The sequence below is a fragment of the Montipora capricornis genome, unplaced genomic scaffold (assembly GCF_036669925.1).
Source record: "Montipora capricornis isolate CH-2021 unplaced genomic scaffold, ASM3666992v2 scaffold_111, whole genome shotgun sequence".
Lineage (NCBI taxonomy): Eukaryota > Metazoa > Cnidaria > Anthozoa > Scleractinia > Acroporidae > Montipora > Montipora capricornis.
The window spans coordinates 35001-44535 of record NW_027179876.1 but is presented as its reverse complement, the minus strand read 5'-3'; the positions used below and the strand labels follow the sequence as shown (position 1 = coordinate 44535).

At 38.1% G+C, this 9535-nt stretch overlaps 1 long non-coding RNA gene across 1 annotated transcript in view; it reads left to right on the top strand.

Annotated features, from left to right (window-relative positions):
• The first annotated feature begins 2608 nt into the window (after positions 1-2608).
• LOC138034276 (uncharacterized) overlaps positions 2609-9535 on the top strand; it is a 10563-nt gene continuing 3636 nt past the window's right edge. The window contains exons 1-2 of the long non-coding RNA XR_011128822.1: positions 2609-2765; positions 8068-8165. This is a non-coding gene — a long non-coding RNA (uncharacterized lncRNA). The remainder of the gene's footprint in view (positions 2766-8067; positions 8166-9535) is intronic.

The following is a 9535-nucleotide window of genomic DNA, read 5'->3' as shown; positions in this document are numbered from 1 at the left end:
ATGCGAGCAAATAAGGGACACCCAACCAAAATGGACCCCACCAGGACAACTTTTTAGCTATGCACTTTGTGATTAGCCACTTGCGTATACCCACAAAACTAAATTTAACTTGGCTTGACCTTGGAACATTTGCAAAAAACAGATCTTGATACCGGCAGGCTATATGTGTTCATCATCTTGTCCTGGCGGGATGTGGGAATTAGAGTCTGGGTCCCTTCCCCATAGCAAACCATCTTCAGTTAGGCAAATCTGCCTGATCAAAATAATTGATATCATTTGTTAAGAAATTCACATCTCTATTCATTCATCTAATATTATTGCTCCAAAACTTGACATAAACAGCTACATGTACATTGACATAAAGCATCGCGACATGTACTGTGACTACTGCCATTTACTCTGTTTTCTCAATGTTTATATTTTAAAAGTGCATATGACACAAAATTTTATATTTGCTTGTTCGAAAGAGCTTTTAAAATGATGAAGAATGGCGTTTATGTTATTGTGAATAGCTCTCTTGGGTTGCCGAGTTATTCAAGATTTGTGATGTATGCAAATTAGACGACTTGTGACGTCATATACGGTGGTACACAAAGATGATGTTAAAATCACAAAAAAAAGGAAACATCTCTAAAGACTTTTCAACCGCATAGAACTGAAACTTTTTGCAGTTTCTTATACTCATTACAAAGTTCCATGACATGGCCCACTGTGACATTTCCATAGCAACTCAATGGGCTTCAGGCTCCCCTCCATCCAAAGGGTTAAAAACTCAGAGTTTCCATCCCAATATGAAAATAAGGGTTATTTGCTCTTGATGTTCATTTCAGTCCCACACATGTGACTGAATATGGTCGTACACAGCACAAGCACAAGGAAGTCTTTGTAGACTCTAAACGCAACAAAGAAGGCATTTTCGATACCGGAAAAAGGTAGAGGTCTGGTAAACGAGTATGTTGCTATGGTGACGTCATAGTCAAAATTACAATGTGTAGTTTTGGTAGCACATCAACCCTGTAAAATTCAACCCTGCAGACTTAGTATTTGCAAAGATATTCCATGTTTCGTGATTTTACATAATTTTGTGTCACTATGTGACATCACAAGTCATTTAATTTGCATAAGTCAAAATCTTGAATAGCTCGGCTACCAAGAGTGCTATCACTGACAATAAAATAAACGCTGTTCTTCACCATTTTGAAAGTTCTTCGAACAAGCTAATAAAAATTTTGTGTCATATGCACTTTAATTAATTAAAACCCTTTCACTCCTGTAAGGGCCAATGAGACTTATAGATTTTACTCTAATGCCAGACAATTTTACTCGTCAATGGGGAAGCCCACAGGAGTGAAAGGGTTAAACAGTATCTTACAGTATGATCTTTTTTTTTTTTTTACTGTAGGTTCTAAAGATGTCAAAGATCGAAATGAGATTGCATGCTATATTCAAAGTACACATCGATGTCTGACATTTGCAGACTAACCCCAAATCGCAATTCTGAAAGCTAACCGTTTTAAATCGGGTTCTTAGACTTAAATAAGGCTTATCAGCGCTATTGGAAATGGGTGCTAGACTTAAATAATGTTGGTGTCTGACATTTGCAGACTGAAGACTGCAGACTAAGCACCCATTTCAATAGCGCTGATAAACATTATTTAAGTCTAAGAACCTGATTTAAAACGGTTAGCTTTCAATAATTGTGATTTAGGGTTAGTCTGCAGTCTGCAAATGTCAGTCACCGAGTACACATCCAGTTAAAATTAAAAGTACTTCAACTGCAACCTTATGACAGCTTCCAATGGGAGCCAAAGAGCTGTATGTTTTTGTGCTGAGTGAAGGGCATATTTTGACACCTTAGAAAAAAAGAAAAGCCCAGTTAAACTCACTGCCTATCGTACCAGCAACAAGTATTATGGTACAACAGATAATATTATTATTGTTTCACAAACACACTAAGGTTGATGTAACAACTGCATCAGATAACCTTACGCCCACGAGATACCAGATACACTTACATCTACTCCAACGTCAATCCGTTCTTTGGGAAGTGTAATGTGGCAAATTAGCAGTTCACTGTAAAAGGCTATTGCTTCAAATCTCGGCAATTAAGCAGTATTTATAACTGACTAACCAGTGAAGAAGCATGAAGGTATCATCTTGGACCCAACAGTCCACATAAAATCATTCTATGGGCTCAAGACACGGGGCAGTTAGAAAAAGACGAAACCTATGTCTTCACAAACATGAGACTAAGGCAAAGTGGTGGCGTTAAATACCTGAACAACCCAAAAGATGACACGGGCGTACCAATCACTTCACTAGCTATAGCGCTAGCTCTGGATGGGATAGACTTGCTTGTGTATTTATCCACGGAATACAGCATGCCCACAAGGTACGTATCTGTTCTTTTCGTAAGAAAAAGTTCGTTACAAAGCCCGGGAACATGTTTTATTTCCCAACGAAATAATAAAACGCGCCGAGGAAGAAATGAATTACACGGATCACGAAAACTCATATTAATTATTTTACACTGGCGTCGATCCTGAGAGGGGGATCGTCTTAATTCGCAGTGTATCCCACAATGCATCGTACTTCACACCCGGGCTCTGGGAACGAGATTACTCGGTTGCATTTTTAAAGTCTTCGAAGACAACGGTCTCATGGAATTCGCTGTTGTAGGACACAGCATTTTCCGAATGGATTTTTGTCCTTGAGCTGCCATTTAACTAACGCAGAAAGCAAACACAAGTCGTGCCAAACATGAGGTAAGCGGAAGTTGTTTGCTGGATTTCCATGTTTTTTTCAGTTTACATAGCCCCCGGCACCCCTCGCGTTTGCCCCGTAACTTATCTATTGTAGATTACCTCCCAATTGTAGATTACCTCCCAACCTTTTCAATCTTATGATCATACCACATCTCTGAGACTTACATATTGAATCGATGGCACATCTTCCAGTGTATTACCTGCGCAATTTTATCACTTCGCCATGCTACATGTAGTGCACTGCACTCGCTCTGATTAGTCTGATACAGTAATGCTCATGCAGAACTGTCTCATCTCTGGCGGACCACACATCCCACACGTTCCTGAAAACATCTTCATCTTTTATCTCTGATAAGCTCTGTGTTCCCATAAAACTTTCCATATCGAGCATTGCTGGTGTACTTCTGTAATAGGTCCCTTTTAATATCTTCTTTCTCCTTGCCTTTTCCCGGGAAGTTCTTATTGCTCACTTCTCTGATGAAGATTTCACCACTCCTTGCCGCATATTTTCGCAGACTTTCAATTTCCATATTGTTGAGGGACATAGTTTTTAAGTGTTTAACCCACTGACACCTCAAACGCCCTGGAACGCCTCCAGTTGGCGAGTAAAATCGTCTTGCGTTAGACAGAGTAAAATCTGTCACTCCCAGGGGGTCAGTGGGTTAACCCATTCACACTTAAAACGCCCTAGGATGCCCCCCATTGACGAGTAAAATCGTCTGGCGTTAGACAGAGTAAAATCTATCACTCCCAGGGGGTCAGTGGGTTAACCCATTCACACTTAAAACGCCCTAGGATGCCCCCATTGACGAGTAAAATCGTCTGGCGTTAGACAGAGTAAAATCTATCAAGTGTCATCCCTCCCAGGTGTCAATGGGTTAACACGGTCCTCTACACTAATCAAACCCTTTCCACCAATTTGCCGTGGCAAATTAATATAGTCTCTTAATGTTATTTGTATGATTAAAGTTTGATAAATACTTAAAAGCTTCCTTGTCTTTTGGGCAATTTCTTCCAGTTTATCCTTCTTCCAAAATATAATACCAACCCCATACCTTATCACAGACACTGCTCTTGGATTCAAGGCAAATCTTGTGTTTCCTGCATTAAGTTTTGAGTTTTATAATGTGCTTTTCACCCATATGAAGTACTCTTTTCTGACTATATCTTTCATTTCTGTATGTTTCATGTTGTCTGCTTCAAAAACCCTGAGGTATTTAATGTACACTTTATTTTTGTCTATCTGCGTCATCAGCTGATAATTCGGTAATGTTTTTCCCCTGCTTTCTTCTAACTTTCCCGTTTAGTGACCAAAAGTCCAAAACCCACATTTTTAATGCTAAACTTCATTCCAGTATCCTAGCTATATACACATACTGTATTGATCAAGGAATTCCGCTGTTTTTCATTGTTTCCATACGGTTAAAGGTCATCCATAAAGAACAACTGATTTACGGTAACATACTTTACTCTTCCTCAAAATCAATGTCAATGGTATCAATACATCATCATCATCATCATCATCATCATCATCATCATCATATCATCATCATCATCATCATCATCATCATCATCATCATCATTTGAACCTCTACCCTGAGATATCCAATACTCTCCTCGGTATCCTTGCTGATCCCAGTGGGGCAGCTAAAATTGTACTCTGCTACTACCGGTACTTCCTTCTTGATATCCAGCTTTTTCAACTCCTTCTCCAGTACTGTTTTGCCACAGCTCCCAATTCTCCTACTGTACAACCAGTAATACTTTTGCTGATCATGAGGTGTTCCACAATCTTTGAATCTCCCTTGCCAAGTCTTAGTACAGTACATGTACTTTTCAATCTCCACTTTCTCCTTTTTCTTCTCTTGTACTCTTCCATGTCTACATGTAGGTATTGATGCATGTACATTTATGACCAAGCCTGGCAAAAAGCGCCGGTCATCAGACATTTGTCCGGTAAACTTGAGGTTTTGACTGGCAAATGATCAGTCTGACCGGACAGGCTGATCAGGGTCTTCTGATATGATGCAAAGTAAAACTGTATTTTTACAGGTGCATTGATTTAAATTAAATAACACTGCAATGTACATGTGCTGTGGAATCAACAACGATACTGTTCCCCAAATGCATGTTGTTTGTGTTTTCATTGGACTGATAAGATTTATGACCAGTTTTACAGTGAATTTTTAGGGCCTCAAATTACATTTCTTATCGTGACTTCAATAACTAACGTTATTGCCTATGCACAAACAAAAGCTGAAACATATACAAATGTATTTTGTTCAACTAGAATGACAAACAAAGAAAGCAAAAACATAAGAATTCTCAATAGAATGGCAAACGAAAGCAACAGTATTGTCAAAACAGTATTGGGCAGTGTGCGCATGTTTTGATTGTTTTCATTGTCATGCAACAAAAAGCAAATTCAAAACCGTTCAATAAAAGAATCCAACAACTTGAAATGATTTCAAGACAAATATATAAACCGTTTCTCCAATTGTCAGGTCTGTGTGGTACATCGTTTCTGAGTTATCAATTTCCCGAAGCATTTCACACAATGCTGCCATGTTGGTAGACCGTCCGTGGTCCACCAATATGGTGGCCAGTAATCAACGAAAACACCTGGAGTTCACTTTTCCGCAAATGTGCTTACTTAAATCAGAAACCCATAAGGGTTGAAACAATACAATACATGCTTAATTGACCACTCCCCATGGGGGCTTTTCAGGGCCAATGAAACACAACGAAACGGCAGAACAGAACAACAACAACTGTTAAGAATCCCAACTGGCCAGAGGCAAGCCAGTTGGCTATTTACAAGTGCAGCTGGGAAGTTGAACCAGGGACTACCAGGATCAAATTCACCAAATGGTCAGAGCAGGTCTTGAACCCGGGATCTCCCGATCTCAAGGCAAGCGCCCTAACCACTGGGCCACACTGCCAACATGAAACGTGTAACGCACGTTCACAGCTTCCGAATATTAAGTGCGAACTGATTGGTTGAATGTTTCAGTGCTAAGTACCATCTTTGGAAACCCCTTGCTCTTGTTGTTCCAAATATGGTAATTAGCAAATTGAATAATTATTCAGATGAAGCTTGTTCCCCAGCACACAGGGGGCCGTTACACGTTTCAACCCTTGTGGGTTTCTGATAAAATACATGTGTATGAACACCTCTTGTAATGTACTTGAAATCCACAAATGTCTGAGAATCATAGAAAGAGACAAGCTTTTCAATCAGCTCTGTATCCTGGGGTCACGCAAGGTAAAAATTCGGAAATTCAAAAATGCTGTATCCGAAACAGAGGACGTTATGGAACTGGGAAAAAGATTTATTTCTAGTTCATCTTCAACCCTCATTTAGATACAGAAAATATGTGCATGTGAATATTTCAAAGGTTTAATTTTAAATACTGTTTTTTGTACATTGGTCTGAAGAAAGTTCTAAAATATTTGAATGGAATCTTGAAAGATTTTTTTTGAAATTCTTCCGAATATGACTGAAGAATAATTTGAACAACAACAGTGGTGTCTTCCCACATGAATATTGACATAATGTTAAGTGATTTTACCCCATAAGATCTTACACGGGATTCCGATCATGCTAGAGCAGAAATAGTTTCAGGCCTGACGTTTAAAACACGAAAAAGAAGGATCTTCCTGTCCGGCTACGGGCAATGCAAAAGATTTGAACCTTAACCCTCACCCTAACCACTTTTAAAAAAGAAAAAAAAAGAAAAAAAGAAAAACGAGACAATGAAAATGAGGTGCCGTGGCCTGGCCTGACACATGACAGGCTTATAGCAAAAAAAATTATTTGTAGGCTTAATGACCCATGTGTGATTTAGATCTTAATTGTCTTTGAAAACAATATCTGCTCTTTGTGCCTGTATAACAATGATCTGTTTGTTTAGAGAAATCCAAAAGTATCTTTGCTTTGCTATTTTCTGCCACTTTCTTCTCAACATGGTCATACCAATTCCTTGAGTATGAGAGATAATATTTTTTACATAGATTTTAGTGTATTATTTGAGCTACTTTGTCATGTCTCTTTAGAACTACATTCACATTGTGCAAGTTTGCTACACAAATGGAGAATGTGAAATATAGTTTTGTCTCTCTATTTATACATTCTGCATTTTGTGGTTGACTGGCTTGTTTTTCTATGATAACCTCCCTCCATCAAGTTGTTAGTGCCTGATCCTTTGCAGTTTCTTCTTCATGTACATGTATCCATTCCTGAGCCAATAATTGTAGCCATGGCTGACTGGGCTACCCTGCCTAAATAAAGTTGACTTGACTTTTCTGATCTTAATCTTATTGTTTCCTCCACTGATTTCAGTCCTCTTCTGCCCTCATTCCTTGCTAAGTAAAGCCTGGCCATGCTTGCTCTGGGATAATGATAATAATAATTAGAATGATAATAATAACAACAATAATAATAATAATAATAATAATAATAATTATTATTATTATTATTATTATTATTCCATGAAGCTGTAAAGCTAAATGCACCATGATAATAATAATAATTAAATAATAATAATAATAATTTATTATTATTATTATTATTATTATTATTAAATTATTATTATTATTATGGTGCATTTAGCTTCATGGCAGGTACAGTGTACTGTATGGTACACCCTGTACATTGTAATCAAAACTTCAAGAAATTTTAATCCCATCATCAGGTCATAACAAGCTGCCTTAGACTTCAAGGACTCTTTGGAGGATTGTTGCTTATCCCAGCAAGAGCTGCCAACTCTATCCCAGCAAACATGTACATGTAGTCCCGAGCCAGTCTCTTTGGAATAGTACCCAGTGCTCCAATAACAACAGGGACAACTTTAACACTCCTTGATCTTCCACAAGGCTTTTATCTCAACTGCCAGATCCAGATACTAATCTTGTTGACCTTTTCCTCTTGTTTGATATCTACCCTTCTGTCACTAGGGCATGCAATAGATGAGGCAATTTTTGTTTTGTTTGTACACAAACACAATGTCAGGGTGATTGTGATCCAGTTTCTTATCTGTTTGTATAGAGAAATCTCACAGTAGTTTAAAAATTCTCAGACTCATAGTTGTACAGTGTATAAGCAGTTTAACAGCTGAGGGCAACTTGTATGATGGACCTGAATACCAATACATGATAGTTAATTGCATGTCTGGTCAGGTGTGCCACTGGTCCATGTAACTATATAAATATGCCAAAGGAATCTATTAGTCTACATTATTATTGTTACATGTAGCAATTGTACAATGTAATTAAATTTAATTGTACCTCTAATTTCTTGCAGCCTGCTCCATATGCCTCTGGAGAACAAGCTGTTTAATTGTCACCAGAAGACTGAGAATACTTTAAATATGTTAATTCATTCAAGGTGCAAAGATACATGTAAGTACTATTTTTATTAAACTCACAAAAAGTAACAGTTATTATAACAAGTATACACAGGAAGTTATTGTCAAAATGTCAGTCTTTATTCCAGAAATTGGCCAATGAGGGCTCAATTATTGTCAGCTGGAGAAACATTTTGTAACCATGCATTATCAAATTTTTCATTATGGTTAACCTCAGTAGTGCTAGAGTCTGGGCTTCTCATAGGATGCGGAAAAAAATGAAAGACTATGCGGAAATTTTTGGCCATAATTATTATGCGTAAACATGCGTTGATTATGCAGAAATTACACTGGATTATGCGGTTCCAAATTTAAGCAATAATTTGTAGAACTAATAATTACATGTAGGCTCGTCCAATGTATTTACATGCTTATGGTAAGTCAAGACTCGAAATTGCGACCAATACAGTCTAATTTGCAACTGAATTTTTTCCCTTTGCAATTTCCGACCAGCTTTCACCGTTAAGATAAAAGGGTTAGCAATTAGCTTTTTGCTGAACCTTTTGCTAAAATAAATAAAGCCAAACCTAAAAGTGGAGCTCCCGTTTTTAACCCCAAAAAGCAATAAAATGTTTATGGAAATAACTATGCTTCTGCATAAAGTACAGATTGAATTAATCATCATTAGTGTGGACAGTTTACAGTGATCAAACAGATCAAACACCTCTGAGCTGACAGCATGCAGCAAACAAACAAGCCTTCCAAACAATAACCAACAATTTTAGTCAACTAAAACTGAAATTACACGCATAGTGATGTCTTTCACAACATTTTCTGTTTGACTGACAATCTTTACTCTTTAATCTTTACTAGGATTTCTTTGCTTAATTTTTTCAAATTTCGTTGCCTCTTCTCTGATGCTCTTTCCTGTTCTTTATCCTGTTGCTCATCACTAATATGATTTCCCGCCAAAAAACGCCGGTTGCCAAGTGCAATGCTACCATGCGATTTCCGGCCAAGAAAAATTGTCCGAACACTCCTGTTCCCACAGGCTGTCCGGCTTCCCCACCTCCACCCTAACAGTCTGTACGGGCGGACAGATGTACGTGACATCATAACAAAAATTTCTCGCATGGATACTCTCACCCATGGTGCTCCGCTGGCACCCTTTGCGTGCCTAAGATCCGCTATTAATATTAAAGTCTTGTAGCCCTGATCATCTACTGTACATTTGATGAATTGATGTCAGTTTTTCATGCGTCTGTCCTGTTATTGATCATGAATTTCATCATAACATTGTCAAAGTAGCTGAGTGGATCCACCTCCACCCCGACAGTCTGTACGGGCGGACGGATGTACATGACATCATAACAAAAATTGGATCCGCAGACTACTTTGATAATGTTATGACGAAATTCATTGTCA